The following is a 26,837-nucleotide window of genomic DNA, read 5'->3' on the forward strand; positions in this document are numbered from 1 at the left end:
CTAGTGGATGACAATTTTTGAGAGAAGACTTCCATAGGAGAAGAGGCAGCAGTCTCTCAAGGTGCCAATTTGCAGATCTGTCTCTCAAGGTTCTGATCTAGCTTCAAGGTATTATTATTATTTTTTTTATTGGTATGAATCATGATGGCCAATTCTTCCTTAAACATGCTTGTTTTATAGTCAAATAAGGTAAAATTAATAAATTATTGCATGGATTCCTGATCTCTCTCAAACTCAGGCTTTTCTCTTTCTTAGCAATTAGCGCCGGCTGAATTGGCCATTCATATAGGTACATCTTCTTTGTAAACCCCACCCCTTTCCCTCTCTTTTTAATCTAATTAATTCTGCCTGTATGTTTACTTTCGTTGCAGCTCTGTTTCAGCTATTTCTATACTTAATTTTCTTTACATCAGACAATGATCTTAGCAGAAAAATATTCTTTTTCTGCATAAAACATACAGAACATTCAACAATTGCTGAATTTTGGGAATTCTAGTACTCCCTCCGACAAGCACAATCTCGTTAACATCAGTCTTCGTCAAGCCTGCATCTTCCAGAGCTTTCTTCACTTGTGCCATAGTCTTCTTAAACAGATCCATATTCAACTCTTCAAATCTTGCACTTGTAAATGGCTCAGAGATATCAACACCATCAAGAAGCGATTCAATCTCAACTCTTATCTTTGTGCTGGCCACTCAATGCTCTCTTAGCTCTCTCACATTCACTTCTGAGCTTCCCATGAGCCTTGTTGTCCTTACTAATATCTTTGTTATACTTCTTCCTTATCAATTTGATGAAATAGTCCATCACCCTGTGATCAAAATCCTGACCTCCAAAATGGGTATCTCCACTGGTACCACAAACCTCAAATACACCATTATCAATAGTCCAAACACTAACATCAAAGGTTTTGCCACCAAGATCATAAACCAAAATGTTCTCCTCTTCCCTTGTGTTGTGTAGATCGTAGGCGGTGGCCGCGGCTGTAGGCTCATTGATTATCCTAACCACATTGAGTCCGGCGATGGTGCTTGTAAAAAGTTAGCTCGTTGTCTGATTGCAGAAACTCCAGTCCAAGTTCTGTTGGCTCTGGGAATTTAATCTGAACGTGGATCTGCAAATAACAGTGTGGTTGAGTAGATTGGCTAAAAACATAAGCATTCATATGCACGCACTAAAGGATAAGAAAGCATACAAACTGCACAAGTGATACATGCCAAGACAAATGCTCTTGAACCATAAAAATTCTCATCTAGTTCGCAGTTATGTACTAGCTACTGCCAGGAAACTATGCTTAACAAACTCTAGTAGTGAATGAATGGACCAGAAATGAGTCTAGGAGAAGAGAAAAGTTAATTTGAGAGCATACCTTCTCATCTCCTTCTCTGATGTATCCTTTATTTTCCAAGATTCGAGCAAGACCTCGCCACCATAGCAAATCAGTTGCCAAAATTTTTTAGGACTGTCATCACACAAAAACTTGTCAAAATTCATCTTTTCATGTCTTAAAAAACAATACACGTGAGAATGAGATGAAATAGATCATGTAACACCTGCTCCCTTATTTTACTGACAAACATCCTGAGGTTCGGCTTCTCCATGAATTTTTGTCGTCCAATGTTACTACACATAACATCATCATATGAGCCATCCACAGAATTTTTCCAAACCTGAATTTTGACGTAAACCTTTTAAGTTTTATAAAAAAAATTGGAAAATCATTAGCAAAATAATGTCCAAGCATCTATATAAGTATTAAACTTGGCCCATGACAACAACTTCTAAAGATGAGATTATGCTGTTATGCATGGATTCACACGTAAACAGAAAGATGAAGCCGCAAGGTATAGGAAGACAAGCCACAACACTTACACTATAAGAAGTAATTACCTGCATCAAAATATTTGCTTCCTCTTTCAAATTCTGCATTACAGGAGGTCCATTAACACACACATCACACCTGCATACAAAGGCTTCAACTATTATTACCTTTTTCAAAATAAAACCCATTTTTATTTATTCATGATTCACCTCAGATGTGATACGGTATGATAGCATAATTACAAGAACGAGACATATATTTATCCAAAGTATTAGAAAGAGAATAACAATATAGAAGACTATAAATCTCACTTCTTAATATTTCAATATTCAAACTAAAGGAGAGAAGTCTTGGTTAACTCAATACAGAAGTGGATTTCACTATGATATTAAAAGAAAGAACTAAAAATCAATATTACATACATTAGACATTAGTCATGATCAAAGTCCTCCTCAAAGTACTCAAGTATTTTAGCTCGACAACGTGAAGTATTCATTCCATATCTGCAAGTCAACATGAATTCTGATATAAAGTTTCAAAACAAAATGGACACGCAAAAAAAGAATGTAAAGAAATGTATTTAAGGCAAACCTGAAGAAATCAGATAGCATCTTGTACGCTTGTTTGGTTTGATCTTCACTTCTTCGACTCGGCAAAAGTGTTGGTGATCTCAACAAATTTGCATATAGAGCTGCTTGACAGAGAATATTAACTTTAATCCACTTAGAAAAAAGAAATTATAATCTAGATTTTAGAGCACAAGTCATTCTCTAAGCAATTACAGATATCTTTCACAAACGTGGAGTGATAAAAGGAGATATAAAGTTACAAGAATTTTATGCAAAAAGGTTAAGTTATTTGTTCTAACCAATTAGGATGAATGTCAAGCAGAATTCTGCTTAATTCTTGAGAAAAAAAAATTAAATAAGGGGCTTACCGCATTCTACTAATTTCTCATCCCTTTCAGCTGCTACAGCTTCTTGTTAGTAATTCTTGTTTGGGGTTTGTTAATTTATACCCAAAGCCCATTTATCAAAGGGCTCCTTGTTTGGGGTTTGTTAATTTAGTGGGCTGTGGACGGCTCAGGTAGACGTATTCATATATTTCAAAATAAAATTCGCCAAGCCGCATGTAAGTCTTCTTTAGGACTCAAGAGTCAAGAGCCGCTGACTTGTCATGTACATAAAAGTCCATTAATTGTGCTTCATCAGATTTTAATTGGCCTTTCTTTTTTCTTAGCAATTTCGATTAATTAGCGCAGGGCGAATTGGCCATCCTCACAGGTACATCGTCTTTGTAAATTCCTTTGTTTTTGGTTAATTAATTCTGCATGTATGATTACTTTCATTGCTACTCTGTTTCACCTATTTTTACACTTAATTTTCTTTACATTAGACAATGATCTTAGTTCAAAACATTCTTTTTCTGAATAAAATGCATAGAACATTCATTTGTGTACAATTATACTATAGTTTGCTAATATATTTATATACATACATGATCAATTTTTTTCTTTTTCATGTTTTCTAATACTTGTATACTTGATGTTCCGAAGTAATGGTTAAATAAATGAAAGCATTTCATGGGGTTTTTTTTTTTTTTTTGTAGATCAAGTAAGATGAGTTCATGTTTTTCCCGAAAGAATGATTATAATTTGAAGAATGGTGCAATGTTACTAAAACAGTTGATTGCCACTTGTAATGGCAAATGTAATCCTATTCGTAGTTTCTCCAAGAAAGAGCTTAGGGAAGCAACAATTAATTATGATGATGACGGATTAATTCTAACAAATATGACTTTTCATAAGTTGTACAATGGCTTTCTTCAAGACCATCAGATTTCTGTTATGAAGTTTGAACCCATTATCTTCTTAGAAAAAGAAGAAGAAGCAATCCAACAAGGCATCAATAACATTGTATTTGCAGCACAAATGAAACATAAGAATTTTCTTAAGTTGATTGGATGTTGTTTAGAAACTCAATTTCCCATTCTAGTTTTTGATTCCGTTGGATGTACGACCCTTGCTGATCGTATTTTGGGTCATTCTCAACCCCATATTGGACCTTTATTGTTGAAACTCAGGTTAAAGATTGCAATGGAGATGGCTAATGCACTTGCATATCTTCACTTTGGATTCCCTAGACCTATTGTTCTTTTAAGTCTCTCACCATGGAGCATTTTACTAGATGAGCAATATTTTGTAAAACTATTTGATTTTTCAGTATCTGAGTTTATTCCAGAGGGTAAAACTCACTTGGAAAGCCCTTGGCTGACAAGAATAAGGCGTGAATATGATCCACCTGAGTTTTTACTTGGAAAGGATCAGAATAAGAAGACTACTTGCAATGAGAAGGTTGATGTCTATGACTTTGGTGCATGCCTGTTTACGCTTTTGAGTGGACAAAAATTTTATCACTTTCTCCAGAATAAAGTTTTTCAGATGAAAGATATTGGACCTGATAATCTAAATGACATAATAGATCCAGTAATTATTGGGGAGGGAATATGTTCGATAAAAGAACAACAATTGCTAGCTCTTGCAAGGCTAGTGTCGGAATGTCTCTCTCCTGAACCAGAAGATAGGCCAAATATGATAGATGTGGCAAAGCAACTCAAACAAATGTACAAGTCTAGTAGCATGTCATCAGTTTAGTATTAAGGATTCTACTTTCCTTGTTTATGGATGAATCAGTAATTCATGTCTTCATTTCATCATTCAGGCAGTAGTGAAAACCTTCGAATAAACTAATTGATAAAATTTCAAGTGCAAGTAGATTTTGGTATTCTCTGCAGTTTTAGAAACATTACTTATTACCGAAAGTAGAATCCAAAGAAAAGTTGATCCACCAATGGATATTGATGAGTTATTATATATGCAAATGAAGAATTAGAATTGAGTTAAATAGGACAATGGCTACGGTACACCCATTTGCCCCAACAATGCATCATCAAAATCTGATCTTCAGAGCTTAACAAAAAAGAAGGGTTAAAGCTAATCATGTTTTTCTAACATACATTGTACAGAAAAAACTAAAACTCTGATGACTTTGATTCACTTCTTTTTTGAGAGTTTTGCAGCTAATCTATTTCTAACAGTGCCCGGTTCCGGGTTAGATTTTCTAGACTTTTGTCTTCTTGACTTCTGACTTTCGTGGTTTTTTGTGTGATTGCCTACTCTCTAAGCGCTGCGGGACGAATCTCAGGATCAGCCAACCTTTTCCCCACTCTGAGAAGCTGGAATAAGATTTGCATTCGCTTGCAGAGAGCAGCCTGTCGGATTCAGGTAAACGTAAAAAAGTTTGCTCATGTTCTGATTGCAGAAACTCCAGTCCAAGTTCTGTTGGCTTGGAATTTAATCTGAACGTGGATTGCAAATAACAGTGTAATTGAGTAGAGATGGCTAAAAACGTAAGCATTCATATGCACGCACTAAAGGATAGAAAGCATACAAACTGCTAAGTGATACATGCCAAGAAAAATCGCAATTATGTACCAGCTACTGCCAGGAAACTATGCTTAACAACTCAGTAGAGAATGAATGGACCCGAAATTAGTCTAGGAGAAGAGAAAAGTTAATTTGAGAGCATACTTCTCATTCCTTCTCTGATGTATCCTTTATTTTCCAAGATTCGAGCAAGACCTCGCCACCATAGCAAACGGTTGCCAAAAATTTTTGGGACTGCATCACATAAAACTTGTCAAAATTCATCTTTCATGTCTTAAAAAACCTACAGTGAAGAATGAGATGAAATAGATCATGTAACACCTGCTCCCTTATTTTACTGACAAAAATCCTGAGGTTGGCTTCTCCATGAATTTTTGTCGTCTAAGTCACACACATAACATCATCATTGAGCCATCCAGAATTTTTCAAACCTGAATTTTGACATAAAAAATTGGAAAATCATTAGCAAAATAATGTCCAAGCATCTATGTAAGTATGAACTTGGCCCATGACAACAACTTCCAAAGATGAGATTATGCTGTTATGCATGGATTCACATGTAAACAGAAAGATAAAGCGCAAGGTATAGGAAGACAAGCCACAACACTTACACTAAAAGAAGCAATAACCGCATCAAATATTGCTTCTTTTCAAATTCTGCATTCAGGAGGTCCATTAACACACACATCACACTGCATACAAAGGCTTCAACTATTTAACTTTCAAAAATAAAACTCCCTTTTATTTATTCATATCACCTCAGAGGATTGATGATATGATAGCATAATTACAAGATCTAGACATAATCTATCCAAAGTATTAGAAGAGAATAACAATATAGAAGACTATAAATCTCACTTCTTAATATTTCAAGATTCAACTAAAGGAGGAAGCCTTGGTTAACCCAATACAAGAGTGATTTCACCGTGATATTAAAGAAAGAACTAAAAAAAAAAAAATAAATACAACATAGACATTTGTCATGACCAAAGTACTCCACAAGATTTAGCTCGACAACATGAAGTATCATTCCATATCTGCAGTCAACATGAATTCAATATAAAGCTTCAAAACAAAATGGACACGCATAAAGTAAAGAAATGTATTTAATGCAAACCTGAAGCAATCAGATAGCATTTATATGCCTGTTTGGTTTGATCTTCACTTCTTCGATTCGCAAAAGTGTTGGTTCTCAACAAATTTGCTATAGGCTGCTTGACAGAAATATAACTTTAATCCACTTAGAAAAAAGAAATTGTAATCTAGATTTTAGAGCACAAGTCATTTCTAAGCAATTACAAATAACTTTCACAAACATCAATGGAAAAAGGAGATATAAAGTTACAAGAATTTATGCAAAAAAATAAAGTATTTGTTCTAACCAATTAGAAGACTGGTCAAGCAGAATTCTGCTTAATTGTTACTGTAACGTTTTCTTGAGAAAAAAATAAAATAAAGGGTTACTGCATTCTGCTAATTTCCCATCCCTTCCAGCTCGGCCAGCTTCTTGATAATAGCTTAACACTCTGCAAATAGATTAAAGAAAAGCTCACAGACTGAACAACTATAATAGCAAGATATAATTTGGGGAAGCAATTGTCATGCAAGTTCCCAAACGGGAATGTAAACTATGATTGCCTTAGAGAACCAACAATGCAAGAATTTATTCGCAGCATAATCATAAGAGCACTAAAAATGAATAACAGCTTCCAATAACATTTTGCAGCAACACTTAATCCTAAATATAAACTGTGGCCAACCAGTGGATGATTCTTCGAACATTTAACTTGTCATCCCCATTCCAAAAGCAATCGTTGCAACAACAACCTGGTAGAATTGGCAAAATTGCAGTGTCATAAATTTATTTTCCTATTTCTACCTACATAATAAAAACATATCATAGAAGGATGAAGAGTATAGGTTTTAATCAGTAAATAAAAAGAAAAAAATTAACCTGAAAAAGTACGAGCCTTTAGAATCAGAACAGCCAACATCATACACAAAATGGTTAGTTTTCAAAAGTGATAACAATTGAAACATAAGACTACATGGAATTATCAATTTCCCGTATCAGATCCAAACCTGAAAGTCCATACCTCAAGCTTGTTTTCATGAAATTCATTGTGAACCCGCCTTAATGTGATTTTGGCAACTGAGGAACAAGAAGTCAAATTTTGATACATTGCGTAACCACAATGGAATGAGACAGACCTAAGTATCTTAATCATCTAAATGGACTAGAAGTAATAAGTTTGTGTATACATACAGCTGCATTGTAAGCAGCAGCCTTCACACCAAATCCACAAAGATATTTTGCAATCCTCAAAGTTTCCTTTCTGTAGGAACGTAAATGATGGTTGGCCCTGTTCTAAAGGCCTTTCATGATTCTCCTCTTTCTTCCAGCTAACAGGTGGATCAGTTATCCTAGATGACCCACATATATCCACATCTTCAGGAGGGAGAATGCCCAAAAATTCACCACAGGCGACTGTAAAAAATAGAAGTGACGAAAACAGAATAAGAGCATTGAGTTGAGTTATACAAAGTTTCACTATTCATCCATACTTGCTTTGATTACATGTCACAACTAAAGCCAATGAATACAGTTTAACCATAGAAAAAAAAAAAAAAAACTCAAGACAAGGGAGAAAATGGTACCATCAATCATCCACACTCTGAAAGATGTCAACATCATTTTCCAGATATTCTACTGACATTTCTTTTTCCCTGTAGAAGTTATTTCATCATTATCTGCATCAATATCTCCATCCTCAAGGTTGCAGATTGGAGAAATTCTATCTGCCCCAGATGTGTCACAGTGGCGACCTATCAGATTGATCATCTAACTCTGGTAAGATAATAGTTTTTTTCATCTCACCGGTCTTTCCCTTTCTGACATATGTGTCTATCAGCTGGCAGAAATCCTTGATAAGAGCTGGTGAAGATGTTCTACTATGCTTTACCTGCAAATAGCAGCGAGTTTAATGGTTCGGGCTTCCACCCAAAAAGCAAGTACACTTGGAGAAAACATGGAACATGGAACATAGAATATAGAATTCCGTAAAACAAGATTTATTGATACCCCTGAATCCACGGAAAAAACAAAAAACTCACTGAGAACCTTAAATTTGGACGAAATAAGGAAGTGACTACCATTGGATGTGGTACCGCCCATCTAACCAATCTCTGTCTCTTTCCTCTGTCTTGTGTCTTCCCCATTTTCCTTAATATTTTATCAGTTAGTCAATTACTAACGCATTCAATTGTGGTGTTTACTTTTTTCCTACTCATTGTATATTTCGGAATCTTGGAGAGGGCAGATATGGTAGGGTCGTGTATCAGTGGCCTGTATATGCTCGATGATGTCTCCACTCCTGTCTCTAGCCTATTGCGTGTACCAGTGATTCATCTCTATCCGTACTGCATGGTCGCCTTGGTCATCCTCCCCTTCCCATTTTGAAAAGGCTGTATCCTAATGTCGGGTCAGTGTCACACCTTGAGTGTGAGGTGTGTCAGTTTGGAAAACACCATAGAGTGTCCTATAGCCCTAGGATAAACAAAAGAGCACAGCCCCTTTTGATGTTATACACTCGATGTTTGAGGTCCTTGCCCTGTGTTGTCAAAGTCTGGATATCGACATTTTGTTATTTTTGTGGACGATTTTTACGTGTAACTTGGTTGTATTTTATGAAAAATCGTTCTGAAATATCTCCCATTTTTTGTACCTTTTATGCAGAAATACAAAATCAATTTACTTCATCTATTAAAATTCTCCGAAGTGATAATGCCAAAGAATACTTTTGCCTTTCTCTTCCTTTTGTCTGCTAGAGGTATTATTCATCAGTCATCATGTGTTTACACCTCAGCAAAATGGGTTGCTGAACGCAAAAATCGTCATTATTAGAAGTTGCTCGTACTCTCCTTTTTCACATGAAAGTCTCTACGTATTTTGGGCAGATGTATCCTCACAGCATGTCACTTGATCAATCGCATGCCTCTTTCTGTTTTGGACGGTCAAATCGTTCTCCATCTTTTTTATCACAGCCTTTATTCTCTCTTCTCCTAAAGTGTTTTGGTGCAGTGCTTTGTTCAGGATGTTAGACCTCATGCATCCAAATTTGAACCTAGGTCCCTCAATGCATATTGTGGGTTATTCCCGATATCAGAAGGGTTATCGTTGTTTTTTTCTGTCCTAGGTAAGTATCTCATCTCAGCTGATGTTTCCTTTTTGAAACCACTCCATATGTTGAGTCTCACTTCATCTACTTCTCTTGAAGCACCCCCTGATGTCTCTTGTTTACACATTACCCATCATAGTCCTCTACCATCTCGTCCTCCTATCACCAGGTATACTCTCGCAGAGTTCACCAGCATCATGAGACTCCTGCAGCAACACTGATCCACTGCCCTATCGACTGCCTCGTCCTCTGATCGGTTCCGCCATCCTGACCATGATCCTGATCTTCCCATTGCTCTTCGTAAGGTAGCGTTCTTGTACCTATCCTATCTCCTCATTTGTTTCCTATCACTCTTGTCTTCATCTTCAAGTCTTTATGCCTTTTAGACTTGTGTCTGTTCCCAACTCTGTGTCTGAAGCAATGTGCTCATGATGGGTGGCGACGGGCTATGGAAGAAGAGATGTTGGCTCTAGAACATAATGTACATGGGTTCTAATGGGGTTGCCTGAAAATAAAAAAGCTATGGGTGCAAATGGGTTTTTCACAGTGAAGGCTAATCCCGATGGGACTGTAGCTCGTTGAAAGCTCGTTTGGTTGCTAAAGGTTATGCCCAGAAGTATGGTATTGATTATTCGAGACATTCTCCCTAGTGGCTAAAATAACCTCTGTCCGACTATTCATTTCTCTTGCAGCTTCAAATCGTTGGCCTCTTCACCAACTTGATGTAAAAAATGCCTTTCTACATAGTGATCTTATTGAGAGGTTTACATGGAGCAACCTCCGGGGTTTGTGCTCAGGGGGAGTCAGGAAAGGTATGCAAACTGAGGAAATCTTTATGGCTTAAAGCAATCTCCACGGGCGTGGTTTGGGAGGTAGCGAAGTGGTGACTCAGTCTGGTTTACATAGGAGTGCTTATGATCACTCTGTCTTTTATAAGCAATCGAGTTCTGGATCATTCTTTTGGTTGTTTATGTTGATGACATTGTATCACTGGCCAGTGATGATGTTGGCATTCAGAGTTTGAAAAATGTTTGGCTTCCAAATTTCACACAAAAGACTGGGTACTTTAAGGTATTTTCTCGGAGTTGAGGTTTCTGGAGTAAGAAAGGGATTTTTCTCTCTCAACGCAAGTAGTGTTATATGTGTTGACTGAAATGGGTCTAAGTGAGGCTAAGCCTTATGACACCCTATGGTTCCTAATGTGAGATTGAATGCCGAGGATAGAGAGATGTTTGGTGATCAGAGAGGTACAACGCGGATGTTGGAAAGTAAACTACCTTACAGTAACCCGTCCAGATATTGCGTTTTCAGTGAGTGTGGTTAGTCAGTTATGTCTTCTCCTAGGACACACATTGGGATGCGGTCCTCCATACTTGAAATATCTAAAAGGAGCTCCTGGACGTGGGATCTTTACAGTGACCATGGTCATAATAGGTAGAAGGGTTTTCAGATGCTGATTGGGCAGGATCCTCTGTGGATAGACGGTCTGTGACTGGGTTTTGTGTTTTTGTTGGAGGAAATCTTTTTTCTGGAAAAGTAAGAAGCAACCAGTTGTAGCTAGGTCAAGCGCAGATAGAGTATCGGGCTATGGCACAAGTTACGTGTGAGCTCATATGGACAAGACATCTGCTTAGAGAAATTGGGTTTGGTGACCAGGACTATGGACTGTGGTGTGAAACCAAGCAGCGATACATATAGCAAACAATCCAGTCTTTCAGAGAGGACTAAGCATATAGAAGTGGATTGTCACTTTGTACGAGAGAAACTTGAACAAAAGTTAATTGCTACTAATCATGTTAGAAAGGGGAACAACTAGCTGACATCTTCACGAAGTCTCTAGTTAGTAAAAGGGTAACCTATATTTGTAACAAAGGGGCATGATAGATATATATGCTCCAGCTTGAGGGGGAGTGTTAGAAACCATGTTATATATCAGTGTAAAGGGTAAAGGGTATACTTGTAATTATATTAGTGTTGTATATATTTGAGTTAGGGTGTACTGTTGAGATTTAGAAGAAATAGAGAAAGTAACATAAATAAAAAGAAAAAAATTAACTTGAAAAAGTACGAGCCTTTAGAATCAGACAGCCAAACATCATACACAAAATGGTAGTTTTCAAAAGGATACCAATTGAAACATAAGACTACACGGAATTATCAATTCCCGTATCAGATCAAACCTGAAAGTCCATACCTCAAGCTTGTTTTCATGAAATTCATTGTGAACCCGCCTTAAATGTGATTTTGGCAACTGAGGAACAAGAAGTCAAATTTTAGATACACTGCGTAACCACAATTGGAATAGAGACAGACCTAAGTATATTATCATCTAAATGGACTAGAAGTAATAAGTTTGTGTACACATACAGCTGCATTGTAAGCAGCAGCCTTCACACCAAATCCACAAAGATATTTCGCATCCTCAAAGTTTCTTTTCTAGTAGGAACGTAAATGATGGTTGGCCCTTGTTCTAAGGCTCTTTCATGATTCGTCCTCTTTCTTCCAGCTAATCAGGTGGATCAGTTATCCTAGATGACCCACATATATACCATTCTTCAGGAGGAGAATGCCCATAAACACACCAGGCAACTGTAAAAATAGAAGTGACTAGAAAACGAATCAAGAGCATTGAAGTTGAGTTAATACAAAGTTTCCACTATTCATCCTACATTGCTTTTGATTACAGTCACAACTAAAGCCAATGAATACAGTTAACCATAGAAAAAAAAAAAAAAAAAAACCTCAAGACAAGGGAGAAAATGGTACATCCCAATCATCCACACTCTGAAAGATGTCAACATTTTCCAGATATCTACTGACATTTCTTTTCCCTTGTGAGTTATTTCATCATTATCTGCATCAATATCTCCATCCTCAGGTTGCAGATTGGAGAAATTCTATCTGCCCCAGATGTGTCACAGCTGGACGAGCTTCAGATTGATCATCTAACTCTGTGAAGATAATAGTTTTTTTCATCTCACCGGTCTTTCCCTTTCTGACAAATGTGTCTTCAGCTGGCAGAGAAGCTGGTGAAGATGTTTACTAGCTTTACCTGCAAATAGCAGTTAATGGTTCGGGCTTCCACCCCAAAAAAGCAAGCTACACTCGGAGAAAACATGGAACATGGAACATAGAGTATAGAATTCCGTAAAACAAGATTTATTGATACCCCTGAATCGAAACGGGAATACAAAAAACTCACTGAGAACCTTAAATTTGGACGAAATAAGGAAGTGACTACAATCTTTGTGTCCTTGACAGCATAGTGACTTAAGAATGTCTTTTTGAACTTGAATTGTGGCAGTAGCAGTCAATGCCATCAGTGGAATATCAGATTTCAAAAATTTTAAACAGTTAGCACTGAAGTGCTCTCGCAACACAGACAATCGCCTGAAACAGTAGAATATATCTTTAAAAAAATTGAGATAACACTAACCATCTAATACAAGAATTAGGTAGTTGAATGAAAAGAGTAGATATAACAGTGAAGGAGCCAACCAAGACAGTGCAGGGATAATCAACCACAAAGCAGAAACAATATAAAGAATAACAGAGCAAAATCAATACTAGGGTATGACACTTCAAATTTTTTATCCGGTTACAACATGTGGAGTACATATATCCAGGGAGAAATAACATATGTTTGGCCTCATATGTCCGTTTTGTAAACATTTGATCAATTGATAGTCATTTAGAGCTGTTCATAAATTCATTCAAAATAATTGTGCAACTATAGACAAATCTTGCAAAAATCCGACCACTGAAGTAAATGTAAAGTAGATTGTAGCAAAGACTGTAGAAATAGCCATGTGGTTGAAATGTAGAATACAACCTGTAGTCAGGGCACTCAATCTCAACTCTAATTTGGTGCTGGCTACTCAATGCTCTCTTAGCTTTCTCACATTCCCTTCTAAGCTTCCCAAGAGCCTTGTTATCTTTGCTAATATCTTTGTTATACTTCTTCTTAATCAATTTGATGAAATAGTCCATCAATCTATGATCAAAGTCCTCTCCTCCCAGGTGGGTGTCTCCACTTGTAGCAAGAACCTCAAAAACACCGTTATCAATAGTTAAAACACTAACATCGAATGTAACACCACCAAGATCATAAACCAGAATGCTCGTCTCATCCCCTTTTTTGTCTAGACCATAAGCTATAGCCGCGGCCGTCAGTTCATTGATAATCCTAGCCACATTGAGCCCAGCTACGGTGCCGGCATCCTTAGTCGCCTGCTTTTGCACATCATTGAAATAAGCTACAAGAAAAACGACAAAATAAAACAACCCCATCGGTCTTCCATCAAAACACTTCAACATATCAACATATAATCAATCAATCATAAATAAGATAAACTATAAAACTTTACCTGGAGCAGTAACAACCGCATCTGTAATTTTCTTCCCCAAGAAAGCCTCAGCCGTTTCTTCCATCTTCGGTAATGTCATGGCACTGATCTCCTCAGGACTAAATACCTTAGTCTCACCTTCAACCTTAACTTTGAATATAAGGTTTACCGTTCTTGTTCACAACCTTATAAGGGAAGAACTTTATATCTCTTTTCACCTCAAGATCATCAAACCTTCTTCCAATAAGGCGCTTAACATCGAACACAGTGCGTTCCGCGTTAAAAGCCGCTTGATTTTTGGCTGATTCTCTAATCAAACGCTCACTATCAGTGAACGTAACCCTTGACGGTGTGATTCTGTTCCCCTGATCGTTCACTATAATATCCACATGTCCATGTCTGTGCACACCGACACAAGAGTATGTCGTCCCCAAGTCAATACCAATAACCTTATAATAACGCTTGTTTGGTTTGATCTTCACTTCTTCAACTTGGCAAAAGTGTTGGTGCTCTCAACAAATTTGCATATAGAGCTGCTTGACAGAGAATATTAACTTTAATCCACTTAGAAAAAGGAAATTGTAATCTAGATTTTAGAGCACAAGTCATTCTCTAAGCAATTACAGATATCTTTCACAAACATGGAGTGAAAAAAGGAGATATAAAGTTACAAGAATTTTTTGCAAAAAGGTAAAGTTATTTGTTCTAACCAATTAGGATGAATGTCAAGCAGAATTCTGCTTAATTGTTACTGTAACATGTTTTCTTGAGAAAAAAATTAAATAAAGGGCTTACTGCATTCTCCTAATTTCCCATACCGTTCAGCTGCTACAGCTTCTTGTTAATAATTCTTGTTAATTTATACCCAAAGCCCATTAATCAAAGGGCTAATTTATAAGTTTTAAAGGGATAACTGACAACAACAGTTACAAGAAGTTAAAAAGTAATAAAACTGAAAATAACTTCCATTTGAGTTTATCTCAAATTGAAATTCTTGGGTCATGCCACGGCACTAATTTTTCTGTAACCGCGTTCATTCCCTATCGCCATCTTTTCGTATCCTCTATCAAAAGATTCATACTTCAACAGATACGAAAGCATACAAACTGAATAAGTAATACATGCCAAGACAAATGCTCTTGAACTATAAAAATTCTCATCTAGTTCGCAATTACGTACAAGCTACTGCCAGGAAACTATGCTTAACAACTCTAGTAGTGAATGAATTAATGGACCAGAAATTAGTCTAGGAGAAGAGAAAAGTTAATTTGACAGCATACCAAATCATCTCCTTCCCTGATATATCCTTTACTTTCCAAGATTCGAGCAAGACCTCGCCACCATAGCAATTAGCAAATCGGTTGCCAAAAATTTTTGGGACTGTCATCATATAAAAACTGGTCAAAATTCATCTTTCATGTCTTAAAAAAAAATACATGTGAAGAATGAGATGAAATAGATCATGTAACGCATGCTCCCTTATTATACTGACAAACATCCTGAGGTTTGGCTTCTCCACGAATTTTTGTCGTTTAGTGTCACTACACATAGCATCATCATATGAGATTTTGATGATGCATTGTTGGGGCAAATGGGTAGTAGCCAGTCTCCTACTTAACTCTTTCTTCATTTGCATATATATGGCAGGTTATTAAAAGGACATCTGAAGTTTGAGTTTATTTAAAAGGCTATCAAATTTTAAAGTTTTAACTAAATAGTCATATTATTATTGATTAAGGGTAATTAAACTTGATTAGTATTTAATTAGGATTAAAGAAGTATTATGTAATCTTTTAAAAATTATACTATATTCCCAAAAACCTGAAATTCTTGCAAACAAACCCAAACACCTTCTTCTTCCTCCTGCCATTAACGCATCTCCACCTTGGTTGTCGTTTCTTCTTAGCTTCGTCTACATCTTCTTCTTCATCTGCATCTTCTTCTTCCTCCTTCCTCTACATCTTCTTCTTCCTCCTTCCTCTACATCTTCTTCTTCCTCCGCCATTAACACTTTCTTCTTCCTCCACCATTAACATCTTCTCCGCCAAAGATCCCCCTCCTCCTCCTCCTGACATTTCGTGTAAGTATGTGTATCTCCTCTTTATATTTTATATTTAGATTTATAAAGATTTAATAATGGATAGCATTTGGGTTATGATTTTGATTTAGTTGTTTAGGTTGTTGGGTTGTGTTTGACGTAATGCAAGTCGAAAAGAGTGAAATTTGTAAAAAATTTGTTCTGGGTATGACGGATTGATTGTAGGTAGAGATGACCGAAAATGTGTTCTGGGTACGATGGATCGCTTAAGCGATTAAGTATATGGCATAAGATCGCTTAAGCGATCTGGTAAAAGTCTGGTGTATAAAAGCAGATCGCTTAAGCGATCAGTAAATGGCATAAGATCGCTTAAACGATCATGGTTATTTATACTCGATCGCTTAAGCGATCAAGTTATCGTTTAAGCGATCCAATATAAATAACCATGATCGCTTAAGCGATACAACAGACCATATAAGCGACTATGCAGATTCTTTTTAAAATATTTGAACCCTTAGTACAGCATTTAAGAATATTTTTTTTCTTGCATTACAGGTAGTTGGCTATTATCACACATGGGACAAGTTGTTTTGGGTGTTGAATATTTTGGTGAGTGGGTGGAGGAAGAAAGTAGGTAGAAGTGGATTGGGAAGAGCAAAGAAGTTATACCAATTGCTGTGAGCACAGAGGTTAGTTTTGATGAGTTAATTGATGAAATAATTAGAAGAGGTAATTGAGGTTCTCGCGTATGTGATATAGTGTGAAGTATGTTTAAGCAGAGTCCCTGAACAATTATAAGGGTACTTCTGGGCTTCATTTTTTCTCTTAGTTTTTTTCTTTTTTATATTTTTTTTTTGTTTTTAAGATTCTATTTTTTATTCTGTTTATAAAGTCGGACGAAAGGGTGAAGTTATATATGATTGATGTAGCCGATAATGGTTCGAGGCTGATTTTAAGGGTTTCTTTTGTAGAAAAATCGTTGGAAGTTGGTTCAAAGGAAGGGGATAACGAGGAAGTAGGCGGGATTTGCCTGGTTTTAATCTGAACTACGAGGCCATTGATTGTTAATTAAAAAAATAAGAGTAGACGGGAATGGGTGGTAAGGAGGACATTGTAGAAGAGGTGGTGTGGGAGGCAGAATGAAAATGTTGAAGGGAGGACCCCGTACATGTTCCCACAAATGTAGAGATTCCTTAAATACAGATTATGCAGAAGGGTAGATTGTGAGGAGAGAACACTAGGTCGTTTATGCAGGTTAGAGTGGGCAATTGGAGGTAGTAGTGAATCAGTTCATGTTTTTACGGATGGATCAGAGCTGTGCATAGGGTATTTATTTGACAACAAGAGGAAGTGGTGAGGAAGCTAAAACTTGTGCCGTGAGAGGTAATTTTGAGGTCATCACCAAAAAGTCAAATTCTTGGCTGTGACGGTTGCATGTCATGACCGAAAGTGCAAGTGGCGGGTTTTGTAGAAGGTTGGCGGAGTCGGAAAAATTTATTCTTAGCACATATACTGTGAGCACACAAGTGGTTTGGGACACATTTCAGGTGAGCATCGACAAGCGTTCGCTGATGTTATTGGACATTTGTCAAAAGTCGGTTCGTTGAAGGGAAAGGTCCATCTCCTAAAGACATTCAAGACTTGTGCGCACAGAGGGGATGAAATGTGGAAAAGGAGACAACATACACAATATTTGTGAGGGGCACGCCCGAGCACGGGTAGCAGTAGATTAGAAGCGTATCGTTATATGCTTGAGTTGACAAACCAAGGTAGCAAGACTGCTTTGAAGTGGGACGGAATATGATGTTTAAATATTTTTTGTTGCTACGGTTCTGCTATAAGGGGTTTTGTAAACATGAGAAGGTGTTGGCTGTTGATGGTTGCTTTCTGATGGGAAAGTATAGAGGTATATGTTGGTGACCACTGCACAGGACAGCGAGAATCACATATCTCTGTTGCATGGTGTGGGGTTGACTCTGAGAGTGATGAGTCGTGGACTTGGTTTTTTCAGCAGTTAGTACGATAGTGCCTGACATTGACGAGTTGTGCATAATATGATAGTCACAACTCTATAAAGAAGGGATTGCCACTATTTATCGTCAAGCACATCACGATTCTTTATGAGCACCTTGGTGAGAACATAAAACAAAAGTTAAGTGTGCTGGCCTCCTTCAGACAATACATGGCAGCAAAAGCTTATCAGGTTGATGAGTTCAAGGAGCACTTCCAGCAAATCCGAATCAAGGATGATAGAGTTGCTAAGTATTTGAGCATGATGTTGTTTTCGAGGATAGAGTAGAGCTTACTTTCTTGGAAGAAGGTTTGATGTCATGACCACGAACATAGGCGAGTCCATAAATTCGAAGTTGTTATAGAAAGAGAGTTCCAATAGTTGCACTTTTTAATGCAATCCAAAGGACATTGTGGCAGTGGTTCCAGAGCGTCGTTCGAAGTCAGATAATTTTACTAACACCCTTGTTCCGTCAGCTGAAAAATTATTGCGAGAATGTATGGAACTGTCAAATGCACTGTTGCCTATCTCTTAATGCTCAAGAGTTCACTATGCGCGGCTATGGTCCGGATGCTCTAGTTAACCTTGTTAGAAAAACTTGCAGCTGTAAAGTGTTTGAAATTCAACGTTTACCTTGTCCTCATGCACTAGCAGTATTGAGACACCAACGGAAGCCGGATTAGTTCAAGAATTTACATGGAACTTTGCTCCCCTCTCTATATGACAGATCACTACATGCTAGCTTATTCAAAACGATATATCCAGGCCTCCAGAAGAGTAGTGGGTAGTGTTGCCAGAGATGGCTGACATTATCATCCACCCGCATTCAAGAAGACAGCAAAGGGGAGAAAAGAGGTTAACGTATTCCATCAGCCTTTGAGGTTCCCCGGAAGATGAATAAGTGTTCAATTTGCAAGCAACCTGGCCATAAAAGAGCAGTTGCCAAAAGCAATCACATGCAGATCCAGAAAATTAGGTTCGAAGAAGATGAATTCAGGGGTTGCGAAGGCCAACCGTTGATGTTTTAAATTATTTTAAATTATTGATGTTTATATTTAATATTCTTGTTACATGGCCTAATAAATTTGATGTTTCATTTAATAAACCATTCTTTATATTTAGTATTCTTGTTACATGGCCTAAATATTTGTTGGTGATTCCAGTTTGGTATTAGGTTGTCAAATTGAGGAGAATTATGGAATAATACGTGTTGGTAATTTGAGTTTGTCAAAATTCAGGAGAAAGATGGAAAAGTATATATTACCTATGATCGCTTAAGTGACTAAGTGTATCGCTTAAGTGACAAAGGGTTATTCTTAGGATCGCTAAGCAATATTAGGATCGCTTAAGCGATCATGCACCTGGGCAGATTTGATTATGCCATTCAGATATCGCTTAAGCGATACCAACGATTGCTTAATCGACAATGTGAAAAAGCCCAGAATCACTTAAGCGATATCGCAGATCGCTTAAGCGATCATGCACCTAGGACGATTTGGATCTGCTTCACAGATAACTTAAGCGATATCAACGATCGCTTAATCGACCATGTGAAAAAGCCAAGAATCGCTTAAGCGATATCGCGGATCGCTTAAGCGATCATGCACTTGGGCAGATTTGGATCTGCATTCACAGATATCGCTTAAGCGATATCAACGATCGCTTAATCGACCATGTGAAAAAGCCAAGAATCGCTTAAGCGATATCGCGGATCGCTTAAACGATCATGCACTTGGGCAGATTTGGATCTGCATTCACAGATATCGCTTAAGCGATATCTACGATCGCTTAATCGACCATGTGAAAAAGACAAGAATCGCTTAAGCAATCTCAAAGATTGCTTAAGCGATTCTTGTCTTTTTCACATTTGATTCTGCCATTCACAGATATCGCTTAAGCGATATCGACGATCGCTTAATCGACTATGTGAAAAAGGCAAGAATCGTTTAAGCGATATCACTGATTGCTTATGCGATCATGCATTCGATTCTGCCAATAACATGATCGCTTAATCGACCAGGTTAAAAAGAAAAGCATCGCTTAAGCGATATCTACGATCGCTTAAGCGACGCTGTGTAAACAAAGTTCCTTTGACTATTAAACTGAATTTTATTGCTCGAAATCTTAAACATATAGTTCTTTGACGTCAGTATGAAACATATAAGGTGTAGTAACCATTATGTCAATGCTAAACATATAGTCGTTCAGTGGACCGTGATCGTGATTATATTAATATTAAACATATAGTTCTTTGACGTCAGTATGAAACATATAAGGTGTAGTAACCATTACATCAATACTAAACATATTGGGTTTACGATTCGTTCAGTGGACTGTGATCGTCATTATATTAATATTAAACATATAATTCTTTGACGTCAATATGCAACATATCAGGTGTAGTAACCATTACGTCAATGCTAAACATATAGGGTTTACGATTCGTTCAGTGGACCGTGATCGTCATTATATTAATATTAAACATATAGTTCTTTGACATCAGTATGAAACATATAAGGTGTAGTAACCATTACGTCAATGCTAAACATATAGGGTTTACGATTCGTTCAGTGGACCATGATCGTCATTATATTAATATTAAACATATAGTTCTTTGATGTCAGTATGAAACATATAAGGTGTAGTAACCATTATGTCAATGCTAAACATATAAGGTTTACGATTCGTTCAGTGGACCGTGATCGTTATTATATTAATATTAAACATATATCTCTTAAACCCCAAACACTTTTCCAGAAATGATTGCTTAAGCGATCCCAAATCGCTTACCAAAATCGCTTAAGCGATACATAGAATCGCTTAAGCGATACATAGGATTGCTTAAGCGATCATAGATCTGGGCAAATATACATACTACCTCGGACAAGATCGCTTAAGCGATCTCAAATATGATCGCCAAATCTATTCATTGCGAGTAGAGTTCGTTGCGACCAGGTAAAAGCGATCTCAAATCTCAGTATCTGGCCCGGTTGATTATGGCCAGATCTGTTCGTTGCGACCATATATAGTCAGACAGCGACTAGATATGTTCGTTGCTAGCAGATCTATTCGTTGCAAGCAGAGTTCGTTGCGACCAGGTAAAAGCGGTCATTTGTAGCTGTCGGTGGTAGCCGGAATCTGGGAAGTTGGGTGGTGGGGGTGTTTTTGTTAATTTTTAAACTTTTTCAGGGGGTATTAATGAAATTAATTCACTTAATGGGTCTAAAATTAATTAAAAAATACTAAAATTTCCTAAATAATTAAACAAAGAAAAATTTTGGGAATAGGATTTGTAATATTTATAAAAATGTTCAACCAAACGCACCCTTTATGTTATAAACAAAGAAGAACAACATATGTTTAGCATTGACGTAATGGTTACTACACCTTATATGTTTCATACTGACGTCAAAGAACTAATGTTAATATTATAAATCACGGTCATGGTCCACTGAACGACTATATGTTTAGCATTGACGTATGGTTACTACACCTTATATGTTTCATACTGAGTCAAAGAACTATATGTTTAAGAGTTCGAGCAATAAAATTCAGTTTAATAGTCAAAGGAACTTTGTTTACACAGCGTCGCTAAGCGAGTAGATATCGCTTAAGCGATGCTTTCTTTTTAACCTGGTCGATTAAGCGATCGTAGATATCGCTTAAGCAATCATGTTATTGGTGGAATTGAATGCATGATCGCTTAAGCGATTAGTGATATTGCTTAAGCGATTCTTGCCTTTTTCACATGGTCGATTAAGCGATCATTGATATCGCTTAAGCGATATCAGTGAATGGCAGAATCAAATGTGAAAAAGACAAGAATCGCTTAAGCGATCCTTGATATCGCTTAAGCGATTCTTGTCTTTTTCACATGGTCGATTAAGCGATTATTGATATCGCTTAAGCGATATCTGTGAATGCAGATCCAAATCTGCCCAGGTGCATGATCGCTTAAGCGATCCACGATATCGCTTAAGCGATTCTTGGCTTTTTCATATGGTCGATTAAACAATCGTTGATATCACTTAAGCGATATCTGTGAATGCAGATCCAAATCTGCCCAGGTGCATCATTGCTTAAGCGATCCGCGATATCACTTAAGCGATTCTAGGCTTTTTCACATTGTCAATTAAGTGATCGTTGGTATCGCTTAAGCAATATCTGTGAATGGCAGAATCAAATTTGCCCAGGTGCATAATCGCTTAAGCGATCCTAATATCGCTTAAGCGATCTTATATGAATAACCCTTTGTCGCTTAAGCGATCATGGGCAATATATACTTTTCCATCTTTTCTCTTGAATTTTGACAAACTCAAATTACCAACACGTATTAATTCCATACTTTCTCCTCAATTTGACAACCTAATATCAAACTAGAATCACCAACAAATATTTAGGTCATGTAATAATCTGTCTTTATAGAGCTAATTTCGAAATAACTGTGATTGTGATACATTTCGACCTCACTCATTTTCCTCCCAAATCCGAAAAGAATAAGCAGCAAAGTAAAGCCATTTATATCAATCGAATCCATCACAGATCAAAATATAAGAAACATCAATGTAATTGAAAGTTTAAACTTAAAATCATTTATAATAGTGCCAAAACAGAATAAATCCTAAGTCACTTTGACAAGTTTTGGAATTCGGTATAATCACTGTCTGAGATCATTCTTTGGTACCATGCCTTGCCAGCAGCCTTGATTGCAGATGCCTCCTCCTGGCCACCAGCCTTGATTGTAGATGCCTTCCTGTTAGCCTACTCTGACAGCCCAAGCCAGTTTGAGAAGTTCCCTCTCATTGTTTGCCAACAACCTGCAAAATTATCCGGCACACCTGCAGCCACATCAGCTTTTCTAAATAAAACACAAAAAAACAAAAAGTTTTTCAGGGCCAATTTGTTAAATGGAAAGTTGGGATGTTCGGGGAGAAAAATTTTCTCTCTTCACGAACCCAAATTATGGAGTGCAAGATTGAAAAGTTCACTGAGTCCGTCTATTTCGGTAAAGCTCTATATAAGCATGACACCTGCAGCATTAGCACCACAACCCAAGTATCAACATCAACATCAACATCACATAAACTACAAAATTCAAAGTACAAGTTCCAAACCTTTTGATTGGGTTGTGGTCACTCAAAACGGATCTATTTCCCTATGAAAGCACTCAACAGCCCAGTGCTCCCAAAAGATGATCATTGTTTCGTCATTCAATCCGTCCATCGGGCTGTTGGTCATGTCGAACTAAATAAATTTCAGGGCATATGCCCCACAATCAGTACTGCAATAGGAAGATGACATTAGCATTAGAATCAGCTTATAGAACAATTGTATTATGTAAGTTAGTTTTATACAAAATTTACCTTGACTCATTTGTTGGGACGGGAACGCGCTTGAATGGCCACTTTTCCGTCAATGCTTCATCACCGAGGTGCTCAAACATCCCGCTGTCACGTAACAGCTGTGGGAACAACACAGACAGTGGCTCCAACTGCCTGTCTCGACAAATTGTTGGGTTGCAGTCAAGGATCTTCAGCAACCTCTCCTTTAAGAGCGCGACGACTGCTATCCAGTGCATTTCCTTGACCAGGATGATGCAGTAAACACTTTTAACCTTTGCCCAACTGTGGCCATATTTGGCCTTGTCCCCCATTACATACTGCATCATCCTGTCATCAAACTTAAAATCATTAGGGATGCAGTCCAAGTCTTCTATGCCCGATCGTTTTCGCTTGCCTCCTTTTGCTACAGATGTACCAATGGCCTTTTTCAATAAATTGCGATATGTCGATACCAACGTTTGGCCAAAGGCCACATCAGTGATGGCACAATCGAGATACAGTAGATCACCATTGCTGGTTTGTCGTAGCCTCATCAGTGCCAATACCTCATCGATGTGCTGCATCAAATAAAAACAACATGATAAGTATACAATACCTCATGAAAAACATAAGCAAAAATAAGAAAAATTAAGCGAAAATAACTCACTGAGTCGTGAAGCCAGCTGCCCATCGTCAAAATCTTTTCAAACCAATCCCGAGAATAATCCTCGGTCTTACACTTTACAAGGACATCACTTCTGGATTCATTGTAATAGGCATAGAAGGGTTTTTTCTTTTCCTCCTCTATTAGCCTATACAAATCGACAGTGGACTCCATTTTTGTTTGCCCGCTTCCTCCCCCTCCCTCCATTTGTACGTCCCCGCTTCCTTCGCCTCCCACCTCAACCTCCTCCATTATAACTGCCCCAATTCCTCTAGCAAACTCTTTCACCCCCTCAATTTTGGCTTCTTCCTCAATTTGTTTCTTTGTTTTCCTTTTAATTCCACATGTTAGTACGGTGTAAAGTGATTTCACAAACCTGCTCTTTCGGCTCTCTCTTTTCAGCCTAGGTTGTACTTCAACCGCCTTCAATACTCCACCAACTTCCTCCTGCACCTTACCAACTTCCTCCTCCACCCTAACAACTTTCTCTGCCACCTTATCCACTTTCTCCTCCACCCTTTTCAACTGCTCTTCCATCTTATCAAACCTGCCATAAATAGCTGTTGTAAAACTATCAAACAAACTGTTTATGAGGTCAACCACCTGACTCTCCCAACCTCGACACCTCAGCAAAGCGGTACTTGTTGTACTGGTTTGCTGACAAGTACTGGTTTGCTGAGGCATACGAACCTCTCCCTCCCTCCCCTCCTCCTCCCTCCTCCTCCCTCCCACCGATTGCGGCTTCATCCTCCTTGGCATCAACCACATTCTCAAGCAGTGGCCCTGCAACTGCCCTCACATGTGTGACCTCTTGTAGCTCCCACGTCAGGCGGTCTATCCCTTCATCCCTTTGATCCTTCAGTGCTCGGAAAGATGTGACATAGTGCTATTGCGCTTCACCCCCAGTAGCGGTGAGGAAGGGACGGACAACCCCTTGCAATAAGAAACAAAATCAATCAGATTTAAGCGACATTTTAAAGCAAGTGCATATTCAAAAGCTTAATCCTTAAATCTTACCCGAACTGATTGAATTTCAATCTCTATTTTCTCATAATCCCAATGGGTACACTTCTGGTCGTGCCACCGCAACATCCTAGGAAATGTCTATTGCACAACCGAAGCTATAATCCTCCCCCTACCTTAGCCAGGACAGGGATGGCCTCATACATTCAAGCCTACATTGTAAAAAAACAGTCCATATCATAATTCAAACACATATATTAAAAAAAATATAACAAAAACCTATTAATATTTACCTGCATTGCCCATGGGAAGCCAAACAAATTGTACGTTGCCTTTCTTTTCTTCTTTTTCCATTGGGAGTGCTTTTATGTTAGGTCTTTTGCTTGCAGGGACTCCATGGTTCGCTTAAATGATACCCGTCCCCATGGATAAGCATTAAAGAAGTTCAAGTTGCTTACAAACTTCACCCAATCAATATCAACGGCTTTTGTTGAGGCACCAGCCATTAGGATTGAATGTAAGAACAATACCAAGCATAGTTTGAACGTCTCTGAATCGTTAAACTCACCATCTTTTAACCTGTCCTCTAATTCATGTGCCTTAATAGACGTGTTCCCTGCTAAAACCTTGTTAGACAACCTTTTGGCTCCCGTACTATCCTTTATTCTTTTTTCCTCAACCTCACCTGGCAATTCTCCACATCTTAAGCCAGTCACCAACGCATATTCCATCATCCCGAAACGTAGTGGCTTTCCATCCACTACGAACCACATTTCGTGCTTTTTGTTGCTTTTTATTGAGTGCTGCAACATATAATGCACTCCCAATCCCCAGAATGTCTTTTTCTATTTTGTGTACATATCCCAAAAATGACTGAAACAAGTCTCTTTGAATCTCCTTTCACCATTCCTCACTGTCCCTAAAATCCCCGTTATTCTCATTAAAACATCCCAACTTGACCTCACTGTCACCCTCACATGGAAGTATGGTACCGTATCGCTTACATACTCCAATCCGTACTCTCTATAGTTTACGCTCCAGAAAATCTGCACAATCGATATAAACAAAATATCAGCAAAAAAAATTCAACCAAATCAAATATAAACAAAATACGCTCCGGAAGAATCGCTTAAGCGATGGGCAGATGATTCTGCCTCATACAAGATCTCTTAAGCGATCTGAAATCGCTTAAGAGACGAATCGCTTAAGCGATATAGAAGATCGCTTAAGCGATTCGTTGATTTTACTCTTAGTCGCTTAAGCGATCTCTTCCGAGGCAGAATCAACATCTGCCCAGATCTAAGATCGCTTAAGCGATCTTTTATATCGCTTAAGCGATTCGACGCTTTTACTCTTAAGCGATACAAAGGATCGCTTAAGCAACCAAGAGTAAAAGAGATTCATCACTTTTACTCTTGGTGGCTTAAGCGATTACATATTACTTAAGAGATCTTGTACGAGGCAGAATCAACATCTGCCAGATCTAAGATCGCTTAAGCGATCATTTATATCGTTTAAGCGATTCATCGCTTTTACTCTTAAGCAATCCTAAATAGCTTAAGCGACCAAGAGTAAAAGCCATCAATCGCTTAAGCGATACAAAGGATCGCTTAAGCGATCTTAGGTCTCTGCAAGTACAAATACCTTTTCTTCGGCGGCCTCCTCCTCCGCTGCCTCCTCCTCTTCCTCACCTGAACTCTCGTCGGACTCCTCTTCCTGGCCTGAATTCTGCCCAACCTCCTCTTCCTCTTCAGAACTGTTTTGCTCCTGTTCTCTCTCTTGTTGTGCCGCCGTCGTCTCCGCTGCTGGAACACCTTCACTGATCGGAGGATCCACCGGAGCAGCCATTGAACTGCTTGCGCCGCCGGACTCTACGATTCGAAGAGGCGTTGGGTTTTCCTCCTCATTGTGAAAGTCAGCCATGGTTTTCGTTGGGTTTTCCTCCTCATTGTGAATGTCAGCCATGGTTTTAAGAAAGGAAGAAGCTTTAGGATTGAATTTGGGTGTGAAAATTTGTAGGAATGTGGACTGTTATTGCCGGAAATTGCA

At 38.0% G+C, this 26,837-nt stretch overlaps 1 pseudogene; it reads right to left on the reverse strand.

The window, feature by feature from the left end:
• Positions 1-979: 979 nt before the first annotated feature.
• Positions 980-23,418, reverse strand: LOC116124253 (annotated as a pseudogene).
• Positions 23,419-26,837: the final 3,419 nt, after the last annotated feature.

Source organism: Pistacia vera, unplaced genomic scaffold, assembly GCF_008641045.1.
Source record: "Pistacia vera cultivar Batoury unplaced genomic scaffold, PisVer_v2 Contig151, whole genome shotgun sequence".
Classification (NCBI taxonomy): Eukaryota; Viridiplantae; Streptophyta; class Magnoliopsida; order Sapindales; family Anacardiaceae; genus Pistacia; species Pistacia vera.